At 48.9% G+C, this 22244-nt stretch overlaps 38 non-coding genes across 38 annotated transcripts; 27 read left to right on the forward strand and 11 right to left on the reverse strand.

Moving 5' to 3' along the window:
- Positions 1-286: 286 nt before the first annotated feature.
- On the reverse strand, positions 287-359 carry trnaa-agc (transfer RNA alanine (anticodon AGC)). Its single transcript has one exon. It is a non-coding gene; the product is annotated as a tRNA-Ala (tRNA).
- A 338-nt stretch (positions 360-697) lies between these two features.
- On the forward strand, positions 698-770 carry trnaf-gaa (transfer RNA phenylalanine (anticodon GAA)). Its single transcript has one exon. It is a non-coding gene; the product is annotated as a tRNA-Phe (tRNA).
- A 661-nt stretch (positions 771-1431) lies between these two features.
- On the forward strand, positions 1432-1504 carry trnak-uuu (transfer RNA lysine (anticodon UUU)). The gene has a single exon. It is a non-coding gene; the product is annotated as a tRNA-Lys (tRNA).
- A 795-nt stretch (positions 1505-2299) lies between these two features.
- trnaf-gaa (transfer RNA phenylalanine (anticodon GAA)) lies at positions 2300-2372 on the forward strand. Its single transcript has one exon. It is a non-coding gene; the product is annotated as a tRNA-Phe (tRNA).
- A 661-nt stretch (positions 2373-3033) lies between these two features.
- On the forward strand, positions 3034-3106 carry trnak-uuu (transfer RNA lysine (anticodon UUU)). Its single transcript has one exon. It is a non-coding gene; the product is annotated as a tRNA-Lys (tRNA).
- A 384-nt stretch (positions 3107-3490) lies between these two features.
- Positions 3491-3563, reverse strand: trnaa-agc (transfer RNA alanine (anticodon AGC)). Its single transcript has one exon. It is a non-coding gene; the product is annotated as a tRNA-Ala (tRNA).
- Positions 3564-3901: 338 nt separating this feature from the next.
- Positions 3902-3974, forward strand: trnaf-gaa (transfer RNA phenylalanine (anticodon GAA)). Its single transcript has one exon. It is a non-coding gene; the product is annotated as a tRNA-Phe (tRNA).
- A 661-nt stretch (positions 3975-4635) lies between these two features.
- trnak-uuu (transfer RNA lysine (anticodon UUU)) lies at positions 4636-4708 on the forward strand. The gene has a single exon. It is a non-coding gene; the product is annotated as a tRNA-Lys (tRNA).
- A 384-nt stretch (positions 4709-5092) lies between these two features.
- trnaa-agc (transfer RNA alanine (anticodon AGC)) lies at positions 5093-5165 on the reverse strand. Its single transcript has one exon. It is a non-coding gene; the product is annotated as a tRNA-Ala (tRNA).
- A 338-nt stretch (positions 5166-5503) lies between these two features.
- Positions 5504-5576, forward strand: trnaf-gaa (transfer RNA phenylalanine (anticodon GAA)). The gene has a single exon. It is a non-coding gene; the product is annotated as a tRNA-Phe (tRNA).
- A 661-nt stretch (positions 5577-6237) lies between these two features.
- Positions 6238-6310, forward strand: trnak-uuu (transfer RNA lysine (anticodon UUU)). The gene has a single exon. It is a non-coding gene; the product is annotated as a tRNA-Lys (tRNA).
- A 384-nt stretch (positions 6311-6694) lies between these two features.
- Positions 6695-6767, reverse strand: trnaa-agc (transfer RNA alanine (anticodon AGC)). The gene has a single exon. It is a non-coding gene; the product is annotated as a tRNA-Ala (tRNA).
- Positions 6768-7105: 338 nt separating this feature from the next.
- trnaf-gaa (transfer RNA phenylalanine (anticodon GAA)) lies at positions 7106-7178 on the forward strand. The gene has a single exon. It is a non-coding gene; the product is annotated as a tRNA-Phe (tRNA).
- Positions 7179-7839: 661 nt separating this feature from the next.
- trnak-uuu (transfer RNA lysine (anticodon UUU)) lies at positions 7840-7912 on the forward strand. The gene has a single exon. It is a non-coding gene; the product is annotated as a tRNA-Lys (tRNA).
- A 384-nt stretch (positions 7913-8296) lies between these two features.
- trnaa-agc (transfer RNA alanine (anticodon AGC)) lies at positions 8297-8369 on the reverse strand. The gene has a single exon. It is a non-coding gene; the product is annotated as a tRNA-Ala (tRNA).
- A 338-nt stretch (positions 8370-8707) lies between these two features.
- trnaf-gaa (transfer RNA phenylalanine (anticodon GAA)) lies at positions 8708-8780 on the forward strand. The gene has a single exon. It is a non-coding gene; the product is annotated as a tRNA-Phe (tRNA).
- Positions 8781-9441: 661 nt separating this feature from the next.
- trnak-uuu (transfer RNA lysine (anticodon UUU)) lies at positions 9442-9514 on the forward strand. Its single transcript has one exon. It is a non-coding gene; the product is annotated as a tRNA-Lys (tRNA).
- A 384-nt stretch (positions 9515-9898) lies between these two features.
- Positions 9899-9971, reverse strand: trnaa-agc (transfer RNA alanine (anticodon AGC)). The gene has a single exon. It is a non-coding gene; the product is annotated as a tRNA-Ala (tRNA).
- Positions 9972-10309: 338 nt separating this feature from the next.
- trnaf-gaa (transfer RNA phenylalanine (anticodon GAA)) lies at positions 10310-10382 on the forward strand. Its single transcript has one exon. It is a non-coding gene; the product is annotated as a tRNA-Phe (tRNA).
- Positions 10383-11043: 661 nt separating this feature from the next.
- Positions 11044-11116, forward strand: trnak-uuu (transfer RNA lysine (anticodon UUU)). The gene has a single exon. It is a non-coding gene; the product is annotated as a tRNA-Lys (tRNA).
- Positions 11117-11500: 384 nt separating this feature from the next.
- trnaa-agc (transfer RNA alanine (anticodon AGC)) lies at positions 11501-11573 on the reverse strand. Its single transcript has one exon. It is a non-coding gene; the product is annotated as a tRNA-Ala (tRNA).
- A 338-nt stretch (positions 11574-11911) lies between these two features.
- trnaf-gaa (transfer RNA phenylalanine (anticodon GAA)) lies at positions 11912-11984 on the forward strand. The gene has a single exon. It is a non-coding gene; the product is annotated as a tRNA-Phe (tRNA).
- A 661-nt stretch (positions 11985-12645) lies between these two features.
- trnak-uuu (transfer RNA lysine (anticodon UUU)) lies at positions 12646-12718 on the forward strand. The gene has a single exon. It is a non-coding gene; the product is annotated as a tRNA-Lys (tRNA).
- Positions 12719-13513: 795 nt separating this feature from the next.
- Positions 13514-13586, forward strand: trnaf-gaa (transfer RNA phenylalanine (anticodon GAA)). Its single transcript has one exon. It is a non-coding gene; the product is annotated as a tRNA-Phe (tRNA).
- A 661-nt stretch (positions 13587-14247) lies between these two features.
- Positions 14248-14320, forward strand: trnak-uuu (transfer RNA lysine (anticodon UUU)). The gene has a single exon. It is a non-coding gene; the product is annotated as a tRNA-Lys (tRNA).
- Positions 14321-14704: 384 nt separating this feature from the next.
- On the reverse strand, positions 14705-14777 carry trnaa-agc (transfer RNA alanine (anticodon AGC)). The gene has a single exon. It is a non-coding gene; the product is annotated as a tRNA-Ala (tRNA).
- A 338-nt stretch (positions 14778-15115) lies between these two features.
- Positions 15116-15188, forward strand: trnaf-gaa (transfer RNA phenylalanine (anticodon GAA)). The gene has a single exon. It is a non-coding gene; the product is annotated as a tRNA-Phe (tRNA).
- A 661-nt stretch (positions 15189-15849) lies between these two features.
- trnak-uuu (transfer RNA lysine (anticodon UUU)) lies at positions 15850-15922 on the forward strand. Its single transcript has one exon. It is a non-coding gene; the product is annotated as a tRNA-Lys (tRNA).
- A 384-nt stretch (positions 15923-16306) lies between these two features.
- Positions 16307-16379, reverse strand: trnaa-agc (transfer RNA alanine (anticodon AGC)). The gene has a single exon. It is a non-coding gene; the product is annotated as a tRNA-Ala (tRNA).
- Positions 16380-16717: 338 nt separating this feature from the next.
- trnaf-gaa (transfer RNA phenylalanine (anticodon GAA)) lies at positions 16718-16790 on the forward strand. The gene has a single exon. It is a non-coding gene; the product is annotated as a tRNA-Phe (tRNA).
- Positions 16791-17451: 661 nt separating this feature from the next.
- On the forward strand, positions 17452-17524 carry trnak-uuu (transfer RNA lysine (anticodon UUU)). The gene has a single exon. It is a non-coding gene; the product is annotated as a tRNA-Lys (tRNA).
- Positions 17525-17908: 384 nt separating this feature from the next.
- Positions 17909-17981, reverse strand: trnaa-agc (transfer RNA alanine (anticodon AGC)). Its single transcript has one exon. It is a non-coding gene; the product is annotated as a tRNA-Ala (tRNA).
- A 338-nt stretch (positions 17982-18319) lies between these two features.
- trnaf-gaa (transfer RNA phenylalanine (anticodon GAA)) lies at positions 18320-18392 on the forward strand. Its single transcript has one exon. It is a non-coding gene; the product is annotated as a tRNA-Phe (tRNA).
- Positions 18393-19053: 661 nt separating this feature from the next.
- Positions 19054-19126, forward strand: trnak-uuu (transfer RNA lysine (anticodon UUU)). Its single transcript has one exon. It is a non-coding gene; the product is annotated as a tRNA-Lys (tRNA).
- A 384-nt stretch (positions 19127-19510) lies between these two features.
- trnaa-agc (transfer RNA alanine (anticodon AGC)) lies at positions 19511-19583 on the reverse strand. The gene has a single exon. It is a non-coding gene; the product is annotated as a tRNA-Ala (tRNA).
- A 338-nt stretch (positions 19584-19921) lies between these two features.
- On the forward strand, positions 19922-19994 carry trnaf-gaa (transfer RNA phenylalanine (anticodon GAA)). Its single transcript has one exon. It is a non-coding gene; the product is annotated as a tRNA-Phe (tRNA).
- A 661-nt stretch (positions 19995-20655) lies between these two features.
- On the forward strand, positions 20656-20728 carry trnak-uuu (transfer RNA lysine (anticodon UUU)). The gene has a single exon. It is a non-coding gene; the product is annotated as a tRNA-Lys (tRNA).
- Positions 20729-21523: 795 nt separating this feature from the next.
- trnaf-gaa (transfer RNA phenylalanine (anticodon GAA)) lies at positions 21524-21596 on the forward strand. The gene has a single exon. It is a non-coding gene; the product is annotated as a tRNA-Phe (tRNA).
- The last annotated feature ends 648 nt before the right edge of the window (positions 21597-22244 follow it).

The raw sequence follows: 22244 nt of genomic DNA on the forward strand, positions 1-22244 counted from the left end.
TGTACATTGAAGGTCAAGCAAACGCTCCCGCCTTTGCAGCGGTACGCTGTAGAATCGCAGCTCTAAATCAAGCCCATTCCGTGCCGAGGACAGGCACACGGCACTCTCAGTAGTCGGAGCAGGTATTTGTCGGCGCAGTGTCGACTGCAAGGCACTCGTGTTTCAAGCCAAATCATGAAAGAGCGTTGAACTCCGGATGCAAAGATCCGCTTTGAATCCTGGGTTTTGACAAACGGCTTTTATTTGTTCAAAATGCAAGCCCCTGTGATAGAACGGACAAGTCATTTGGAGAATGCGGGCATCGATCCCGCTACCTCTCGCATGCTAAGCGAGCGCTCTACCATTTGAGCTAATTCCCCTGCCTGCAAGCCAAGCCATAAGGAAGCCTCGAGAGGTTTCACCCTGTGGCAGGACCTCGCTGTCTATTAGGGTTAACCCAAGTTGATAAATGAGTGTCTGGCATTGACTGGCAACTTGCAGTCGTTAAAAATCCGTGCTCATTGAACCATTTCAACAGCCGTTATACTGCGAACGTGATGGCACAGGAGGCCGAGCTCTTCAGTTTTAGAGGCAGAAGTCTTTGATTAACATATGCAAAGTGCATTCGAAAATACATGTCCCTGCAAGCACGCCCAGTGATCCTTTCACATTCCGGTTGCAATCCCTGGTGGTGCGTGGGATGGCTGTTTGCTGGCAAGCCGAAATAGCTCAGTTGGGAGAGCGTTAGACTGAAGATCTAAAGGTCCCTGGTTCAATCCCGGGTTTCGGCAAGTGCGTAGGTCACTTGTGTAAAGCAGTCCCTTTTGGTTGCCATCTATCTCCCAATGTCCGTAACGGCTGACGCGGCAACCCTTTTCATCCTGTGATTTTCTGGCTCGTGATTTCCCAAAACACGGCGGACATCTACAATGAAATACCCTTTTAGGAGAACGTAGGCATGCATAGGGCTCCCTCTCGCATTGGAGGACAGCGTTTAAGCGTTTGAGATAACTCCCTTCTCCATTGGCTCTTCTATTGGCAACACTCAAACGGGTTGCACCCTTTGACAGGGCAGGACCTAGCTTCATGTTAGCGTTCCACAGAATTCTTAAATCAGTGGCTGGCATTCACGTATAACTTGTGTTCATTAAAAACTGGCCGTCAATGGGCCTTTTCAACAGGCGTTAGGTTGCAAATATGGTGGCACAGCAAACCAAGGTTCTCGGTTTGAAAGACTGGAATGCAAAAGCAAAGTAAGCAACACAGATGTGTCTGCATACAAAATCGCCGCTCTTTTCCTATCCCACCCTAAGGAAGATGGCAGAATGCTTGGTTGCAGCACATTTCACTGCACAATCGTGGGTGTGATTTTTCTGTTATATCTTCACGCAACAATGACCTTGGCAGTTGTACTGTAGGAACAAAAAAGGACACTCTGGAGAGCTGTTGAGAGCCTGGGTAGCTCAGACGGTAGAGCATCAGACTTTTAATCTGAGGGTCCAGGGTTCAAGTCCCTGTTCAGGCGTGCGCGTGTCATTTGCTGAACCAAGGTGAAACCAATCGGCCAAATCCAGGACGCTGGCAACAAACCAAGGAGCACTGCAATTGCCGTGTTGAGCTTTTTGTACATTGAAGGTCAAGCAAACGCTCCCGCCTTTGCAGCGGTACGCTGTAGAATCGCAGCTCTAAATCAAGCCCATTCCGTGCCGAGGACAGGCACACGGCACTCTCAGTAGTCGGAGCAGGTATTTGTCGGCACACTGTCGACTGCAAGGCACTCGTGTTTCAAGCCAAATCATGAAAGAGCGTTGAACTCCGGATGCAAAGATCCGCTTTGAATCCTGGGTTTTGACAAACGGCTTTTATTTGTTCAAAATCCAAGCCCCTGTGATAGAACGGACAAGTCATTTGAAGAATGCTGGCATCGATCCCGCTACCTCTCGCATGCTAAGCGAGCGCTCTACCATTTGAGCTAATTCCCCTGCCTGCAAGCCAAGCCATAAGGAAGCCTCGAGAGGTTTCACCCTGTGGCAGGACCTCGCTGTCTATTAGGGTTAACCCAAGTTGATAAATGAGTGTCTGGCATTGACTGGCAACTTGCAGTCGTTAAAAATCCGTGCTCATTGAACCATTTCAACAGCCGTTATACTGCGAACGTGATGGCACAGGAGGCCGAGCTCTTCAGTTTTAGAGGCAGAAGTCTTTGATTAACATATGCAAAGTGCATTCGAAAATACATGTCCCTGCAAGCACGCCCAGTGATCCTTTCACATTCCGGTTGCAATCCCTGGTGGTGCGTGGGATGGCTGTTTGATGGCAAGCCGAAATAGCTCAGTTGGGAGAGCGTTAGACTGAAGATCTAAAGGTCCCTGGTTCAATCCCGGGTTTCGGCAAGTGCGTAGGTCACTTGTGTAAAGCAGTCCCTTTTGGTTGCCATCTATCTCCCAATGTCCGTAACGGCTGACGCGGCAACCCTTTTCATCCTGTGATTTTCTGGCTCGTGATTTCCCAAAACACGGCGGACATCTACAATGAAATACCCTTTTAGGAGAACGTAGGCATGCATAGGGCTCCCTCTCGCATTGGAGGACAGCGTTTAAGCGTTTGAGATAACTCCCTTCTCCATTGGCTCTTCTATTGGCAACACTCAAACGGGTTGCACCCTTTGACAGGGCAGGACCTAGCTTCATGTTAGCGTTCCACAGAATTCTTAAATCAGTGGCTGGCATTCACGTATAACTTGTGTTCATTAAAAACTGGCCGTCAATGGGCCTTTTCAACAGGCGTTAGGTTGCAAATATGGTGGCACAGCAAACCAAGGTTCTCGGTTTGAAAGACTGGAATGCAAAAGCAAAGTAAGCAACACAGATGTGTCTGCATACAAAATTGCCGCTCTTTTCCTATCCCACCCTAAGGAAGATGGCAGAATGCTTGGTTGCAGCACATTTCACTGCACAATCGTGGGTGTCATTTTTCTGTTATATCTTCACGCAACAATGACCTTGGCAGTTGTACTGTAGGAACAAAAAAGGACACTCTGGAGAGCTGTGGAGAGCCTGGGTAGCTCAGACGGTAGAGCATCAGACTTTTAATCTGAGGGTCCAGGGTTCAAGTCCCTGTTCAGGCGTGCGCGTGTCATTTGCTGAACCAAGGTGAAACCAATCGCCCAAAGCCAGGACGCTGGCAAACAACCAAGGAGCACTGCAATTGCCGTGTTGAGCTTTTTGTACATTGAAGGTCAAGCAAACGCTCCCGCCTTTGCAGCGGTACGCTGTAGAATCGCAGCTCTAAATCAAGCCCATTCCGTGCCGAGGACAGGCACACGGCACTCTCAGTAGTCGGAGCAGGTATTTGTCGGCGCAGTGTCGACTGCAAGGCACTCGTGTTTCAAGCCAAATCATGAAAGAGCGTTGAACTCCGGATGCAAAGATCCGCTTTGAATCCTGGGTTTTGACAAACGGCTTTTATTTGTTCAAAATGCAAGCCCCTGTGATAGAACGGACAAGTCATTTGGAGAATGCGGGCATCGATCCCGCTACCTCTCGCATGCTAAGCGAGCGCTCTACCATTTGAGCTAATTCCCCTGCCTGCAAGCCAAGCCATAAGGAAGCCTCGAGAGGTTTCACCCTGTGGCAGGACCTCGCTGTCTATTAGGGTTAACCCAAGTTGATAAATGAGTGTCTGGCATTGACTGGCAACTTGCAGTCGTTAAAAATCCGTGCTCATTGAACCATTTCAACAGCCGTTATACTGCGAACGTGATGGCACAGGAGGCCGAGCTCTTCAGTTTTAGAGGCAGAAGTCTTTGATTAACATATGCAAAGTGCATTCGAAAATACATGTCCCTGCAAGCACGCCCAGTGATCCTTTCACATTCCGGTTGCAATCCCTGGTGGTGCGTGGGATGGCTGTTTGATGGCAAGCCGAAATAGCTCAGTTGGGAGAGCGTTAGACTGAAGATCTAAAGGTCCCTGGTTCAATCCCGGGTTTCGGCAAGTGCGTAGGTCACTTGTGTAAAGCAGTCCCTTTTGGTTGCCATCTATCTCCCAATGTCCGTAACGGCTGACGCGGCAACCCTTTTCATCCTGTGATTTTCTGGCTCGTGATTTCCCAAAACACGGCGGACATCTACAATGAAATACCCTTTTAGGAGAACGTAGGCATGCATAGGGCTCCCTCTCGCATTGGAGGACAGCGTTTAAGCGTTTGAGATAACTCCCTTCTCCATTGGCTCTTCTATTCGCAACACTCAAACGGGTTGCACCCTTTGACAGGGCAGGACCTAGCTTCATGTTAGCGTTCCACAGAATTCTTAAATCAGTGGCTGGCATTCACGTATAACTTGTGTTGATTAAAAACTGGCCGTCAATGGGCCTTTTCAACAGGCGTTAGGTTGCAAATATGGTGGCACAGCAAACCAAGGTTCTCGGTTTGAAAGACTGGAATGCAAAAGCAAAGTAAGCAACACAGATGTGTCTGCATACAAAATCGCCGCTCTTTTCCTATCCCACCCTAAGGAAGATGGCAGAATGCTTGGTTGCAGCACATTTCACTGCACAATCGTGGGTGTGATTTTTCTGTTATATCTTCACGCAACAATGACCTTGGCAGTTGTACTGTAGGAACAAAAAAGGACACTCTGGAGAGCTGTTGAGAGCCTGGGTAGCTCAGACGGTAGAGCATCAGACTTTTAATCTGAGGGTCCAGGGTTCAAGTCCCTGTTCAGGCGTGCGCGTGTCATTTGCTGAACCAAGGTGAAACCAATTGCCCAAAGCCAGGACGCTGGCAACAAACCAAGGAGCACTGCAATTGCCGTGTTGAGCTTCTTGTACATTGAAGGTCAAGCAAACGCTCCCGCCTTTGCAGCGGTACGCTGTAGAATCGCAGCTCTAAATCAAGCCCATTCCGTGCCGAGGACAGGCACACGGCACTCTCAGTAGTCGGAGCAGGTATTTGTCGGCGCAGTGTCGACTGCAAGGCACTCGTGTTTCAAGCCAAATCATGAAAGAGCGTTGAACTCCGGATGCAAAGATCCGCTTTGAATCCTGGGTTTTGACAAACGGCTTTTATTTGTTCAAAATGCAAGCCCCTGTGATAGAACGGACAAGTCATTTGGAGAATGCGGGCATCGATCCCGCTACCTCTCGCATGCTAAGCGAGCGCTCTACCATTTGAGCTAATTCCCCTGCCTGCAAGCCAAGGCATAAGGAAGCCTCGAGAGGTTTCACCCTGTGGCAGGACCTCGCTGTCTATTAGGGTTAACCCAAGTTGATAAATGAGTGTCTGGCATTGACTGGCAACTTGCAGTCGTTAAAAATCCGTGCTCATTGAACCATTTCAACAGCCGTTATACTGCGAACGTGATGGCACAGGAGGCCGAGCTCTTCAGTTTTAGAGGCAGAAGTCTTTGATTAACATATGCAAAGTGCATTCGAAAATACATGTCCCTGCAAGCACGCCCAGTGATCCTTTCACATTCCGGTTGCAATCCCTGGTGGTGCGTGGGATGGCTGTTTGCTGGCAAGCCGAAATAGCTCAGTTGGGAGAGCGTTAGACTGAAGATCTAAAGGTCCCTGGTTCAATCCCGGGTTTCGGCAAGTGCGTAGGTCACTTGTGTAAAGCAGTCCCTTTTGGTTGCCATCTATCTCCCAATGTCCGTAACGGCTGACGCGGCAACCCTTTTCATCCTGTGATTTTCTGGCTCGTGATTTCCCAAAACACGGCGGACATCTACAATGAAATACCCTTTTAGGAGAACGTAGGCATGCATAGGGCTCCCTCTCGCATTGGAGGACAGCGTTTAAGCGTTTGAGATAACTCCCTTCTCCATTGGCTCTTCTATTGGCAACACTCAAACGGGTTGCACCCTTTGACAGGGCAGGACCTAGCTTCATGTTAGCGTTCCACAGAATTCTTAAATCAGTGGCTGGCATTCACGTATAACTTGTGTTCATTAAAAACTGGCCGTCAATGGGCCTTTTCAACAGGCGTTAGGTTGCAAATATGGTGGCACAGCAAACCAAGGTTCTCGGTTTGAAAGACTGGAATGCAAAAGCAAAGTAAGCAACACAGATGTGTCTGCATACAAAATTGCCGCTCTTTTCCTATCCCACCCTAAGGAAGATGGCAGAATGCTTGGTTGCAGCACATTTCACTGCACAATCGTGGGTGTCATTTTTCTGTTATATCTTCACGCAACAATGACCTTGGCAGTTGTACTGTAGGAACAAAAAAGGACACTCTGGAGAGCTGTGGAGAGCCTGGGTAGCTCAGACGGTAGAGCATCAGACTTTTAATCTGAGGGTCCAGGGTTCAAGTCCCTGTTCAGGCGTGCGCGTGTCATTTGCTGAACCAAGGTGAAACCAATCGCCCAAAGCCAGGACGCTGGCAAACAACCAAGGAGCACTGCAATTGCCGTGTTGAGCTTTTTGTACATTGAAGGTCAAGCAAACGCTCCCGCCTTTGCAGCGGTACGCTGTAGAATCGCAGCTCTAAATCAAGCCCATTCCGTGCCGAGGACAGGCACACGGCACTCTCAGTAGTCGGAGCAGGTATTTGTCGGCGCAGTGTCGACTGCAAGGCACTCGTGTTTCAAGCCAAATCATGAAAGAGCGTTGAACTCCGGATGCAAAGATCCGCTTTGAATCCTGGGTTTTGACAAACGGCTTTTATTTGTTCAAAATGCAAGCCCCTGTGATAGAACGGACAAGTCATTTGGAGAATGCGGGCATCGATCCCGCTACCTCTCGCATGCTAAGCGAGCGCTCTACCATTTGAGCTAATTCCCCTGCCTGCAAGCCAAGCCATAAGGAAGCCTCGAGAGGTTTCACCCTGTGGCAGGACCTCGCTGTCTATTAGGGTTAACCCAAGTTGATAAATGAGTGTCTGGCATTGACTGGCAACTTGCAGTCGTTAAAAATCCGTGCTCATTGAACCATTTCAACAGCCGTTATACTGCGAACGTGATGGCACAGGAGGCCGAGCTCTTCAGTTTTAGAGGCAGAAGTCTTTGATTAACATATGCAAAGTGCATTCGAAAATACATGTCCCTGCAAGCACGCCCAGTGATCCTTTCACATTCCGGTTGCAATCCCTGGTGGTGCGTGGGATGGCTGTTTGCTGGCAAGCCGAAATAGCTCAGTTGGGAGAGCGTTAGACTGAAGATCTAAAGGTCCCTGGTTCAATCCCGGGTTTCGGCAAGTGCGTAGGTCACTTGTGTAAAGCAGTCCCTTTTGGTTGCCATCTATCTCCCAATGTCCGTAACGGCTGACGCGGCAACCCTTTTCATCCTGTGATTTTCTGGCTCGTGATTTCCCAAAACACGGCGGACATCTACAATGAAATACCCTTTTAGGAGAACGTAGGCATGCATAGGGCTCCCTCTCGCATTGGAGGACAGCGTTTAAGCGTTTGAGATAACTCCCTTCTCCATTGGCTCTTGTATTCGCAACACTCAAACGGGTTGCACCCTTTGACAGGGCAGGACCTAGCTTCATGTTAGCGTTCCACAGAATTCTTAAATCAGTGGCTGGCATTCACGTATAACTTGTGTTCATTAAAAACTGGCCGTCAATGGGCCTTTTCAACAGGCGTTAGGTTGCAAATATGGTGGCACAGCAAACCAAGGTTCTCGGTTTGAAAGACTGGAATGCAAAAGCAAAGTAAGCAACACAGATGTGTCTGCATACAAAATCGCCGCTCTTTTCCTATCCCACCCTAAGGAAGATGGCAGAATGCTTGGTTGCAGCACATTTCACTGCACAATCGTGGGTGTGATTTTTCTGTTATATCTTCACGCAACAATGACCTTGGCAGTTGTACTGTAGGAACAAAAAAGGACACTCTGGAGAGCTGTTGAGAGCCTGGGTAGCTCAGACGGTAGAGCATCAGACTTTTAATCTGAGGGTCCAGGGTTCAAGTCCCTGTTCAGGCGTGCGCGTGTCATTTGCTGAACCAAGGTGAAACCAATTGCCCAAAGCCAGGACGCTGGCAACAAACCAAGGAGCACTGCAATTGCCGTGTTGAGCTTTTTGTACATTGAAGGTCAAGCAAACGCTCCCGCCTTTGCAGCGGTACGCTGTAGAATCGCAGCTCTAAATCAAGCCCATTCCGTGCCGAGGACAGGCACACGGCACTCTCAGTAGTCGGAGCAGGTATTTGTCGGCGCAGTGTCGACTGCAAGGCACTCGTGTTTCAAGCCAAATCATGAAAGAGCGTTGAACTCCGGATGCAAAGATCCGCTTTGAATCCTGGGTTTTGACAAACGGCTTTTATTTGTTCAAAATGCAAGCCCCTGTGATAGAACGGACAAGTCATTTGGAGAATGCGGGCATCGATCCCGCTACCTCTCGCATGCTAAGCGAGCGCTCTACCATTTGAGCTAATTCCCCTGCCTGCAAGCCAAGCCATAAGGAAGCCTCGAGAGGTTTCACCCTGTGGCAGGACCTCGCTGTCTATTAGGGTTAACCCAAGTTGATAAATGAGTGTCTGGCATTGACTGGCAACTTGCAGTCGTTAAAAATCCGTGCTCATTGAACCATTTCAACAGCCGTTATACTGCGAACGTGATGGCACAGGAGGCCGAGCTCTTCAGTTTTAGAGGCAGAAGTCTTTGATTAACATATGCAAAGTGCATTCGAAAATACATGTCCCTGCAAGCACGCCCAGTGATCCTTTCACATTCCGGTTGCAATCCCTGGTGGTGCGTGGGATGGCTGTTTGCTGGCAAGCCGAAATAGCTCAGTTGGGAGAGCGTTAGACTGAAGATCTAAAGGTCCCTGGTTCAATCCCGGGTTTCGGCAAGTGCGTAGGTCACTTGTGTAAAGCAGTCCCTTTTGGTTGCCATCTATCTCCCAATGTCCGTAACGGCTGACGCGGCAACCCTTTTCATCCTGTGATTTTCTGGCTCGTGATTTCCCAAAACACGGCGGACATCTACAATGAAATACCCTTTTAGGAGAACGTAGGCATGCATAGGGCTCCCTCTCGCATTGGAGGACAGCGTTTAAGCGTTTGAGATAACTCCCTTCTCCATTGGCTCTTCTATTGGCAACACTCAAACGGGTTGCACCCTTTGACAGGGCAGGACCTAGCTTCATGTTAGCGTTCCACAGAATTCTTAAATCAGTGGCTGGCATTCACGTATAACTTGTGTTCATTAAAAACTGGCCGTCAATGGGCCTTTTCAACAGGCGTTAGGTTGCAAATATGGTGGCACAGCAAACCAAGGTTCTCGGTTTGAAAGACTGGAATGCAAAAGCAAAGTAAGCAACACAGATGTGTCTGCATACAAAATTGCCGCTCTTTTCCTATCCCACCCTAAGGAAGATGGCAGAATGCTTGGTTGCAGCACATTTCACTGCACAATCGTGGGTGTCATTTTTCTGTTATATCTTCACGCAACAATGACCTTGGCAGTTGTACTGTAGGAACAAAAAAGGACACTCTGGAGAGCTGTGGAGAGCCTGGGTAGCTCAGACGGTAGAGCATCAGACTTTTAATCTGAGGGTCCAGGGTTCAAGTCCCTGTTCAGGCGTGCGCGTGTCATTTGCTGAACCAAGGTGAAACCAATCGCCCAAAGCCAGGACGCTGGCAAACAACCAAGGAGCACTGCAATTGCCGTGTTGAGCTTTTTGTACATTGAAGGTCAAGCAAACGCTCCCGCCTTTGCAGCGGTACGCTGTAGAATCGCAGCTCTAAATCAAGCCCATTCCGTGCCGAGGACAGGCACACGGCACTCTCAGTAGTCGGAGCAGGTATTTGTCGGCGCAGTGTCGACTGCAAGGCACTCGTGTTTCAAGCCAAATCATGAAAGAGCGTTGAACTCCGGATGCAAAGATCCGCTTTGAATCCTGGGTTTTGACAAACGGCTTTTATTTGTTCAAAATACAAGCCCCTGTGATAGAACGGACAAGTCATTTGGAGAATGCGGGCATCGATCCCGCTACCTCTCGCATGCTAAGCGAGCGCTCTACCATTTGAGCTAATTCCCCTGCCTGCAAGCCAAGCCATAAGGAAGCCTCGAGAGGTTTCACCCTGTGGCAGGACCTCGCTGTCTATTAGGGTTAACCCAAGTTGATAAATGAGTGTCTGGCATTGACTGGCAACTTGCAGTCGTTAAAAATCCGTGCTCATTGAACCATTTCAACAGCCGTTATACTGCGAACGTGATGGCACAGGAGGCCGAGCTCTTCAGTTTTAGAGGCAGAAGTCTTTGATTAACATATGCAAAGTGCATTCGAAAATACATGTCCCTGCAAGCACGCCCAGTGATCCTTTCACATTCCGGTTGCAATCCCTGGTGGTGCGTGGGATGGCTGTTTGCTGGCAAGCCGAAATAGCTCAGTTGGGAGAGCGTTAGACTGAAGATCTAAAGGTCCCTGGTTCAATCCCGGGTTTCGGCAAGTGCGTAGGTCACTTGTGTAAAGCAGTCCCTTTTGGTTGCCATCTATCTCCCAATGTCCGTAACGGCTGACGCGGCAACCCTTTTCATCCTGTGATTTTCTGGCTCGTGATTTCCCAAAACACGGCGGACATCTACAATGAAATACCCTTTTAGGAGAACGTAGGCATGCATAGGGCTCCCTCTCGCATTGGAGGACAGCGTTTAAGCGTTTGAGATAACTCCCTTCTCCATTGGCTCTTCTATTCGCAACACTCAAACGGGTTGCACCCTTTGACAGGGCAGGACCTAGCTTCATGTTAGCGTTCCACAGAATTCTTAAATCAGTGGCTGGCATTCACGTATAACTTGTGTTCATTAAAAACTGGCCGTCAATGGGCCTTTTCAACAGGCGTTAGGTTGCAAATATGGTGGCACAGCAAACCAAGGTTCTCGGTTTGAAAGACTGGAATGCAAAAGCAAAGTAAGCAACACAGATGTGTCTGCATACAAAATTGCCGCTCTTTTCCTATCCCACCCTAAGGAAGATGGCAGAATGCTTGGTTGCAGCACATTTCACTGCACAATCGTGGGTGTGATTTTTCTGTTATATCTTCACGCAACAATGACCTTGGCAGTTGTACTGTAGGAACAAAAAAGGACACTCTGGAGAGCTGTTGAGAGCCTGGGTAGCGCAGACGGTAGAGCATCAGACTTTTAATCTGAGGGTCCAGGGTTCAAGTCCCTGTTCAGGCGTGCGCGTGTCATTTGCTGAACCAAGGTGAAACCAATCGCCCAAAGCCAGGACGCTGGCAAACAACCAAGGAGCACTGCAATTGCCGTGTTGAGCTTTTTGTACATTGAAGGTCAAGCAAACGCTCCCGCCTTTGCAGCGGTACGCTGTAGAATCGCAGCTCTAAATCAAGCCCATTCCGTGCCGAGGACAGGCACACGGCACTCTCAGTAGTCGGAGCAGGTATTTGTCGGCGCAGTGTCGACTGCAAGGCACTCGTGTTTCAAGCCAAATCATGAAAGAGCGTTGAACTCCGGATGCAAAGATCCGCTTTGAATCCTGGGTTTTGACAAACGGCTTTTATTTGTTCAAAATCCAAGCCCCTGTGATAGAACGGACAAGTCATTTGGAGAATGCGGGCATCGATCCCGCTACCTCTCGCATGCTAAGCGAGCGCTCTACCATTTGAGCTAATTCCCCTGCCTGCAAGCCAAGCCATAAGGAAGCCTCGAGAGGTTTCACCCTGTGGCAGGACCTCGCTGTCTATTAGGGTTAACCCAAGTTGATAAATCAGTGTCTGGCATTGACTGGCAACTTGCAGTCGTTAAAAATCCGTGCTCATTGAACCATTTCAACAGCCGTTATACTGCGAACGTGATGGCACAGGAGGCCGAGCTCTTCAGTTTTAGAGGCAGAAGTCTTTGATTAACATATGCAAAGTGCATTCGAAAATACATGTCCCTGCAAGCACGCCCAGTGATCCTTTCACATTCCGGTTGCAATCCCTGGTGGTGCGTGGGATGGCTGTTTGATGGCAAGCCGAAATAGCTCAGTTTGGAGAGCGTTAGACTGAAGATCTAAAGGTTCCTGGTTCAATCCCGGGTTTCGGCAAGTGCGTAGGTCACTTGTGTAAAGCAGTGCCTTTTGGTTGCCATCTATCTCCCAATGTCCGTAACGGCTGACGCGGCAACCCTTTTCATCCTGTGATTTTCTGGCTCGTGATTTCCCAAAACACGGCGGACATCTACAATGAAATACCCTTTTAGGAGAACGTAGGCATGCATAGGGCTCCCTCTCGCATTGGAGGACAGCGTTTAAGCGTTTGAGATAACTCCCTTCTCCATTGGCTCTTCTATTCGCAACACTCAAACGGGTTGCACCCTTTTACAGGGCAGGACCTAGCTTCATGTTAGCGTTCCACAGAATTCTTAAATCAGTGGCTGGCATTCACGTATAACTTGTGTTCATTAAAAACTGGCCGTCAATGGGCCTTTTCAACAGGCGTTAGGTTGCAAATATGGTGGCACAGCAAACCAAGGTTCTCGGTTTGAAAGACTGGAATGCAAAAGCAAAGTAAGCAACACAGATGTGTCTGCATACAAAATTGCCGCTCTTTTCCTATCCCACCCTAAGGAAGATGGCAGAATGCTTGGTTGCAGCACATTTCACTGCACAATCGTGGGTGTCATTTTTCTGTTATATCTTCACGCAACAATGACCTTGGCAGTTGTACTGTAGGAACAAAAAAGGACACTCTGGAGAGCTGTGGAGAGCCTGGGTAGCTCAGACGGTAGAGCATCAGACTTTTAATCTGAGGGTCCAGGGTTCAAGTCCCTGTTCAGGCGTGCGCGTGTCATTTGCTGAACCAAGGTGAAACCAATCGCCCAAAGCCAGGACGCTGGCAAACAACCAAGGAGCACTGCAATTGCCGTGTTGAGCTTTTTGTACATTGAAGGTCAAGCAAACGCTCCCGCCTTTGCAGCGGTACGCTGTAGAATCGCAGCTCTAAATCAAGCCCATTCCGTGCCGAGGACAGGCACACGGCACTCTCAGTAGTCGGAGCAGGTATTTGTCGGCGCAGTGTCGACTGCAAGGCACTCGTGTTTCAAGCCAAATCATGAAAGAGCGTTGAACTCCGCATGCAAAGATCCGCTTTGAATCCTGGGTTTTGACAAACGGCTTTTATTTGTTCAAAATCCAAGCCCCTGTGATAGAACGGACAAGTCATTTGGAGAATGCGGGCATCGATCCCGCTACCTCTCGCATGCTAAGCCAGCGCTCTACCATTTGAGCTAATTCCCCTGCCTGCAAGCCAAGCCATAAGGAAGCCTCGAGAGGTTTCACCCTGTGGCAGGACCTCGCTGTCTATTAGGGTTAACCCAAGTTGATAAATGAGTGTCTGGCATTGACTGGCAACTTGCAGTCGTTAAAAATCCGTGCTCATTGAACCATTTCAACAGCCGTTATACTGCGAACGTGATGGCACAGGAGGCCGAGCTCTTCAGTTTTAGAGGCAGAAGTCTTTGATTAACATATGCAAAGTGCATTCGAAAATACATGTCCCTGCAAGCACGCCCAGTGATCCTTTCACATTCCGGTTGCAATCCCTGGTGGTGCGTGGGATGGCTGTTTGCTGGCAAGCCGAAATAGCTCAGTTGGGAGAGCGTTAGACTGAAGATCTAAAGGTCCCTGGTTCAATCCCGGGTTTCGGCAAGTGCGTAGGTCACTTGTGTAAAGCAGTCCCTTTTGGTTGCCATCTATCTCCCAATGTCCGTAACGGCTGACGCGGCAACCCTTTTCATCCTGTGATTTTCTGGCTCGTGATTTCCCAAAACACGGCGGACATCTACAATGAAATACCCTTTTAGGAGAACGTAGGCATGCATAGGGCTCCCTCTCGCATTGGAGGACAGCGTTTAAGCGTTTGAGATAACTCCCTTCTCCATTGGCTCTTCTATTGGCAACACTCAAACGGGTTGCACCCTTTGACAGGGCAGGACCTAGCTTCATGTTAGCGTTCCACAGAATTCTTAAATCAGTGGCTGGCATTCACGTATAACTTGTGTTCATTAAAAACTGGCCGTCAATGGGCCTTTTCAACAGGCGTTAGGTTGCAAATATGGTGGCACAGCAAACCAAGGTTCTCGGTTTGAAAGACTGGAATGCAAAAGCAAAGTAAGCAACACAGATGTGTCTGCATACAAAATTGCCGCTCTTTTCCTATCCCACCCTAAGGAAGATGGCAGAATGCTTGGTTGCAGCACATTTCACTGCACAATCGTGGGTGTGATTTTTCTGTTATATCTTCACGCAACAATGACCTTGGCAGTTGTACTGTAGGAACAAAAAAGGACACTCTGGAGAGCTGTTGAGAGCCTGGGTAGCGCAGACGGTAGAGCATCAGACTTTTAATCTGAGGGTCCAGGGTTCAAGTCCCTGTTCAGGCGTGCGCGTGTCATTTGCTGAACCAAGGTGAAACCAATCGCCCAAAGCCAGGACGCTGGCAAACAACCAAGGAGCACTGCAATTGCCGTGTTGAGCTTTTTGTACATTGAAGGTCAAGCAAACGCTCCCGCCTTTGCAGCGGTACGCTGTAGAATCGCAGCTCTAAATCAAGCCCATTCCGTGCCGAGGACAGGCACACGGCACTCTCAGTAGTCGGAGCAGGTATTTGTCGGCGCAGTGTCGACTGCAAGGCACTCGTGTTTCAAGCCAAATCATGAAAGAGCGTTGAACTCCGGATGCAAAGATCCGCTTTGAATCCTGGGTTTTGACAAACGGCTTTTATTTGTTCAAAATCCAAGCCCCTGTGATAGAGCGGACAAGTCATTTGGAGAATGCGGGCATCGATCCCGCTACCTCTCGCATGCTAAGCGAGCGCTCTACCATTTGAGCTAATTCCCCTGCCTGCAAGCCAAGCCATAAGGAAGCCTCGAGAGGTTTCACCCTGTGGCAGGACCTCGCTGTCTATTAGGGTTAACCCAAGTTGATAAATCAGTGTCTGGCATTGACTGGCAACTTGCAGTCGTTAAAAATCCGTGCTCATTGAACCATTTCAACAGCCGTTATACTGCGAACGTGATGGCACAGGAGGCCGAGCTCTTCAGTTTTAGAGGCAGAAGTCTTTGATTAACATATGCAAAGTGCATTCGAAAATACATGTCCCTGCAAGCACGCCCAGTGATCCTTTCACATTCCGGTTGCAATCCCTGGTGGTGCGTGGGATGGCTGTTTGATGGCAAGCCGAAATAGCTCAGTTTGGAGAGCGTTAGACTGAAGATCTAAAGGTTCCTGGTTCAATCCCGGGTTTCGGCAAGTGCGTAGGTCACTTGTGTAAAGCAGTCCCTTTTGGTTGCCATCTATCTCCCAATGTCCGTAACGGCTGACGCGGCAACCCTTTTCATCCTGTGATTTTCTGGCTCGTGATTTCCCAAAACACGGCGGACATCTACAATGAAATACCCTTTTAGGAGAACGTAGGCATGCATAGGGCTCCCTCTCGCATTGGAGGACAGCGTTTAAGCGTTTGAGATAACTCCCTTCTCCATTGGCTCTTCTATTCGCAACACTCAAACGGGTTGCACCCTTTGACAGGGCAGGACCTAGCTTCATGTTAGCGTTCCACAGAATTCTTAAATCAGTGGCTGGCATTCACGTATAACTTGTGTTCATTAAAAACTGGCCGTCAATGGGCCTTTTCAACAGGCGTTAGGTTGCAAATATGGTGGCACAGCAAACCAAGGTTCTCGGTTTGAAAGACTGGAATGCAAAAGCAAAGTAAGCAACACAGATGTGTCTGCATTCAAAATTGCCGCTCTTTTCCTATCCCACCCTAAGGAAGATGGCAGAATGCTTGGTTGCAGCACATTTCACTGCACAATCGTGGGTGTGATTTTTCTGTTATATCTTCACGCAACAATGACCTTGGCAGTTGTACTGTAGGAACAAAAAAGGACACTCTGGAGAGCTGTTGAGAGCCTGGGTAGCTCAGACGGTAGAGCATCAGACTTTTAATCTGAGGGTCCAGGGTTCAAGTCCCTGTTCAGGCGTGCGCGTGTCATTTGCTGAACCAAGGTGAAACCAATCGCCCAAAGCCAGGACGCTGGCAAACAACCAAGGAGCACTGCAATTGCCGTGTTGAGCTTTTTGTACATTGAAGGTCAAGCAAACGCTCCCGCCTTTGCAGCGGTACGCTGTAGAATCGCAGCTCTAAATCAAGCCCATTCCGTGCCGAGGACAGGCACACGGCACTCTCAGTAGTCGGAGCAGGTATTTGTCGGCGCAGTGTCGACTGCAAGGCACTCTTGTTTCAAGCCAAATCATGAAAGAGCGTTGAACTCCGGATGCAAAGATCCGCTTTGAATCCTGGGTTTTGACAAACGGCTTTTATTTGTTCAAAATCCAAGCCCCTGTGATAGAGCGGACAAGTCATTTGGAGAATGCGGGCATCGATCCCGCTACCTCTCGCATGCTAAGCGAGCGCTCTACCATTTGAGCTAATTCCCCTGCCTGCAAGCCAAGCCATAAGGAAGCCTCGAGAGGTTTCACCCTGTGGCAGGACCTCGCTGTCTATTAGGGTTAACCCAAGTTGATAAATCAGTGTCTGGCATTGACTGGCAACTTGCAGTCGTTAAAAATCCGTGCTCATTGAACCATTTCAACAGCCGTTATACTGCGAACGTGATGGCACAGGAGGCCGAGCTCTTCAGTTTTAGAGGCAGAAGTCTTTGATTAACATATGCAAAGTGCATTCGAAAATACATGTCCCTGCAAGCACGCCCAGTGATCCTTTCACATTCCGGTTGCAATCCCTGGTGGTGCGTGGGATGGCTGTTTGCTGGCAAGCCGAAATAGCTCAGTTGGGAGAGCGTTAGACTGAAGATCTAAAGGTCCCTGGTTCAATCCCGGGTTTCGGCAAGTGCGTAGGTCACTTGTGTAAAGCAGTCCCTTTTGGTTGCCATCTATCTCCCAATGTCCGTAACGGCTGACGCGGCAACCCTTTTCATCCTGTGATTTTCTGGCTCGTGATTTCCCAAAACACGGCGGACATCTACAATGAAATACCCTTTTAGGAGAACGTAGGCATGCATAGGGCTCCCTCTCGCATTGGAGGACAGCGTTTAAGCGTTTGAGATAACTCCCTTCTCCATTGGCTCTTCTATTGGCAACACTCAAACGGGTTGCACCCTTTGACAGGGCAGGACCTAGCTTCATGTTAGCGTTCCACAGAATTCTTAAATCAGTGGCTGGCATTCACGTATAACTTGTGTTCATTAAAAACTGGCCGTCAATGGGCCTTTTCAACAGGCGTTAGGTTGCAAATATGGTGGCACAGCAAACCAAGGTTCTCGGTTTGAAAGACTGGAATGCAAAAGCAAAGTAAGCAACACAGATGTGTCTGCATACAAAATTGCCGCTCTTTTCCTATCCCACCCTAAGGAAGATGGCAGAATGCTTGGTTGCAGCACATTTCACTGCACAATCGTGGGTGTGATTTTTCTGTTATATCTTCACGCAACAATGACCTTGGCAGTTGTACTGTAGGAACAAAAAAGGACACTCTGGAGAGCTGTTGAGAGCCTGGGTAGCGCAGACGGTAGAGCATCAGACTTTTAATCTGAGGGTCCAGGGTTCAAGTCCCTGTTCAGGCGTGCGCGTGTCATTTGCTGAACCAAGGTGAAACCAATCGCCCAAAGCCAGGACGCTGGCAAACAACCAAGGAGCACTGCAATTGCCGTGTTGAGCTTTTTGTACATTGAAGGTCAAGCAAACGCTCCCGCCTTTGCAGCGGTACGCTGTAGAATCGCAGCTCTAAATCAAGCCCATTCCGTGCCGAGGACAGGCACACGGCACTCTCAGTAGTCGGAGCAGGTATTTGTCGGCGCAGTGTCGACTGCAAGGCACTCGTGTTTCAAGCCAAATCATGAAAGAGCGTTGAACTCCGGATGCAAAGATCCGCTTTGAATCCTGGGTTTTGACAAACGGCTTTTATTTGTTCAAAATCCAAGCCCCTGTGATAGAGCGGACAAGTCATTTGGAGAATGCGGGCATCGATCCCGCTACCTCTCGCATGCTAAGCGAGCGCTCTACCATTTGAGCTAATTCCCCTGCCTGCAAGCCAAGCCATAAGGAAGCCTCGAGAGGTTTCACCCTGTGGCAGGACCTCGCTGTCTATTAGGGTTAACCCAAGTTGATAAATCAGTGTCTGGCATTGACTGGCAACTTGCAGTCGTTAAAAATCCGTGCTCATTGAACCATTTCAACAGCCGTTATACTGCGAACGTGATGGCACAGGAGGCCGAGCTCTTCAGTTTTAGAGGCAGAAGTCTTTGATTAACATATGCAAAGTGCATTCGAAAATACATGTCCCTGCAAGCACGCCCAGTGATCCTTTCACATTCCGGTTGCAATCCCTGGTGGTGCGTGGGATGGCTGTTTGATGGCAAGCCGAAATAGCTCAGTTTGGAGAGCGTTAGACTGAAGATCTAAAGGTTCCTGGTTCAATCCCGGGTTTCGGCAAGTGCGTAGGTCACTTGTGTAAAGCAGTCCCTTTTGGTTGCCATCTATCTCCCAATGTCCGTAACGGCTGACGCGGCAACCCTTTTCATCCTGTGATTTTCTGGCTCGTGATTTCCCAAAACACGGCGGACATCTACAATGAAATACCCTTTTAGGAGAACGTAGGCATGCATAGGGCTCCCTCTCGCATTGGAGGACAGCGTTTAAGCGTTTGAGATAACTCCCTTCTCCATTGGCTCTTCTATTCGCAACACTCAAACGGGTTGCACCCTTTGACAGGGCAGGACCTAGCTTCATGTTAGCGTTCCACAGAATTCTTAAATCAGTGGCTGGCATTCACGTATAACTTGTGTTCATTAAAAACTGGCCGTCAATGGGCCTTTTCAACAGGCGTTAGGTTGCAAATATGGTGGCACAGCAAACCAAGGTTCTCGGTTTGAAAGACTGGAATGCAAAAGCAAAGTAAGCAACACAGATGTGTCTGCATTCAAAATTGCCGCTCTTTTCCTATCCCACCCTAAGGAAGATGGCAGAATGCTTGGTTGCAGCACATTTCACTGCACAATCGTGGGTGTGATTTTTCTGTTATATCTTCACGCAACAATGACCTTGGCAGTTGTACTGTAGGAACAAAAAAGGACACTCTGGAGAGCTGTTGAGAGCCTGGGTAGCTCAGACGGTAGAGCATCAGACTTTTAATCTGAGGGTCCAGGGTTCAAGTCCCTGTTCAGGCGTGCGCGTGTCATTTGCTGAACCAAGGTGAAACCAATCGCCCAAAGCCAGGACGCTGGCAAACAACCAAGGAGCACTGCAATTGCCGTGTTGAGCTTTTTGTACATTGAAGGTCAAGCAAACGCTCCCGCCTTTGCAGCGGTACGCTGTAGAATCGCAGCTCTAAATCAAGCCCATTCCGTGCCGAGGACAGGCACACGGCACTCTCAGTAGTCGGAGCAGGTATTTGTCGGCGCAGTGTCGACTGCAAGGCACTCTTGTTTCAAGCCAAATCATGAAAGAGCGTTGAACTCCGGATGCAAAGATCCGCTTTGAATCCTGGGTTTTGACAAACGGCTTTTATTTGTTCAAAATCCAAGCCCCTGTGATAGAGCGGACAAGTCATTTGGAGAATGCGGGCATCGATCCCGCTACCTCTCGCATGCTAAGCGAGCGCTCTACCATTTGAGCTAATTCCCCTGCCTGCAAGCCAAGCCATAAGGAAGCCTCGAGAGGTTTCACCCTGTGGCAGGACCTCGCTGTCTATTAGGGTTAACCCAAGTTGATAAATCAGTGTCTGGCATTGACTGGCAACTTGCAGTCGTTAAAAATCCGTGCTCATTGAACCATTTCAACAGCCGTTATACTGCGAACGTGATGGCACAGGAGGCCGAGCTCTTCAGTTTTAGAGGCAGAAGTCTTTGATTAACATATGCAAAGTGCATTCGAAAATACATGTCCCTGCAAGCACGCCCAGTGATCCTTTCACATTCCGGTTGCAATCCCTGGTGGTGCGTGGGATGGCTGTTTGCTGGCAAGCCGAAATAGCTCAGTTGGGAGAGCGTTAGACTGAAGATCTAAAGGTCCCTGGTTCAATCCCGGGTTTCGGCAAGTGCGTAGGTCACTTGTGTAAAGCAGTCCCTTTTGGTTGCCATCTATCTCCCAATGTCCGTAACGGCTGACGCGGCAACCCTTTTCATCCTGTGATTTTCTGGCTCGTGATTTCCCAAAACACGGCGGACATCTACAATGAAATACCCTTTTAGGAGAACGTAGGCATGCATAGGGCTCCCTCTCGCATTGGAGGACAGCGTTTAAGCGTTTGAGATAACTCCCTTCTCCATTGGCTCTTCTATTGGCAACACTCAAACGGGTTGCACCCTTTGACAGGGCAGGACCTAGCTTCATGTTAGCGTTCCACAGAATTCTTAAATCAGTGGCTGGCATTCACGTATAACTTGTGTTCATTAAAAACTGGCCGTCAATGGGCCTTTTCAACAGGCGTTAGGTTGCAAATATGGTGGCACAGCAAACCAAGGTTCTCGGTTTGAAAGACTGGAATGCAAAAGCAAAGTAAGCAACACAGATGTGTCTGCATACAAAATCGCCGCTCTTTTCCTATCCCACCCTAAGGAAGATGGCAGAATGCTTGGTTGCAGCACATTTCACTGCACAATCGTGGGTGTGATTTTTCTGTTATATCTTCACGCAACAATGACCTTGGCAGTTGTACTCTAGGAACAAAAAAGGACACTCTGGAGAGCTGTTGAGAGCCTGGGTAGCTCAGACGGTAGAGCATCAGACTTTTAATCTGAGGGTCCAGGGTTCAAGTCCCTGTTCAGGCGTGCGCGTGTCATTTGCTGAACCAAGGTGAAACCAATTGCCCAAAGCCAGGACGCTGGCAACAAACGAAGGAGCACTGCAATTGCCGTGTTGAGCTTTTTGTACATTGAAGGTCAAGCAAAGGCTCCCGCCTTTGCAGCGGTACGCTGTAGAATCGCAGCTCTAAATCAAGCCCATTCCGTGCCGAGGACAGGCACACGGCACTCTCAGTAGTCGGAGCAGGTATTTGTCGGCGCAGTGTCGACTGCAAGGCACTCGTGTTTCAAGCCAAATCATGAAAGAGCGTTGAACTCCGGATGCAAAGATCCGCTTTGAATCCTGGGTTTTGACAAACGGCTTTTATTTGTTCAAAATCCAAGCCCCTGTGCTAGAACGGACAAGTCATCTGGAGAATGCGGGCATCGATCCCGCTACCTCTCGCATGCTAAGCGAGCGCTCTACCATTTGAGCTAATTGCCCTGCCTGCAAGCCAAGCCATAAGGAAGCCTCGAGAGGTTTCACCCTGTGGCAGGACCTCGCTGTCTATTAGGGTTAACCCAAGTTGATAAATCAGTGTCTGGCATTGACTGGCAACTTGCAGTCGTTAAAAATCCGTGCTCATTGAACCATTTCAACAGCCGTTATACTGCGAACGTGATGGCACAGGAGGCCGAGCTCTTCAGTTTTAGAGGCAGAAGTCTTTGATTAACATATGCAAAGTGCATTCGAAAATACATGTCCCTGCAAGCACGCCCAGTGATCCTTTCACATTCCGGTTGCAATCCCTGGTGGTGCGTGGGATGGCTGTTTGATGGCAAGCCGAAATAGCTCAGTTGGGAGAGCGTTAGACTGAAGATCTAAAGGTCCCTGGTTCAATCCCGGGTTTCGGCAAGTGCGTAGGTCACTTGTGTAAAGCAGTCCCTTTTGGTTGCCATCTATCTCCCAATGTCCGTAACGGCTGACGCGGCAACCCTTTTCATCCTGTGATTTTCTGGCTCGTGATTTCCCAAAACACGGCGGACATCTACAATGAAATACCCTTTTAGGAGAACGTAGGCATGCATAGGGCTCCCTCTCGCATTGGAGGACAGCGTTTAAGCGTTTGAGATAACTCCCTTCTCCATTGGCTCTTCTATTGGCAACACTCAAACGGGTTGCACCCTTTGACAGGGCAGGACCTAGCTTCATGTTAGCGTTCCACAGAATTCTTAAATCAGTGGCTGGCATTCACGTATAACTTGTGTTCATTAAAAACTGGCCGTCAATGGGCCTTTTCAATAGGCGTTAGGTTGCAAATATGGTGGCACAGCAAACCAAGGTTCTCGGTTTGAAAGACTGGAATGCAAAAGCAAAGTAAGCAACACAGATGTGTCTGCATACAAAATCGCCGCTCTTTTCCTATCCCACCCTAAGGAAGATGGCAGAATGCTTGGTTGCAGCACATTTCACTGCACAATCGTGGGTGTCATTTTTCTGTTATATCTTCACGCAACAATGACCTTGGCAGTTGTACTGTAGGAACAAAAAAGGACACTCTGG

The sequence above is a fragment of the Centroberyx gerrardi genome, chromosome 13 (assembly GCF_048128805.1).
Source record: "Centroberyx gerrardi isolate f3 chromosome 13, fCenGer3.hap1.cur.20231027, whole genome shotgun sequence".
Lineage (NCBI taxonomy): Eukaryota > Metazoa > Chordata > Actinopteri > Beryciformes > Berycidae > Centroberyx > Centroberyx gerrardi.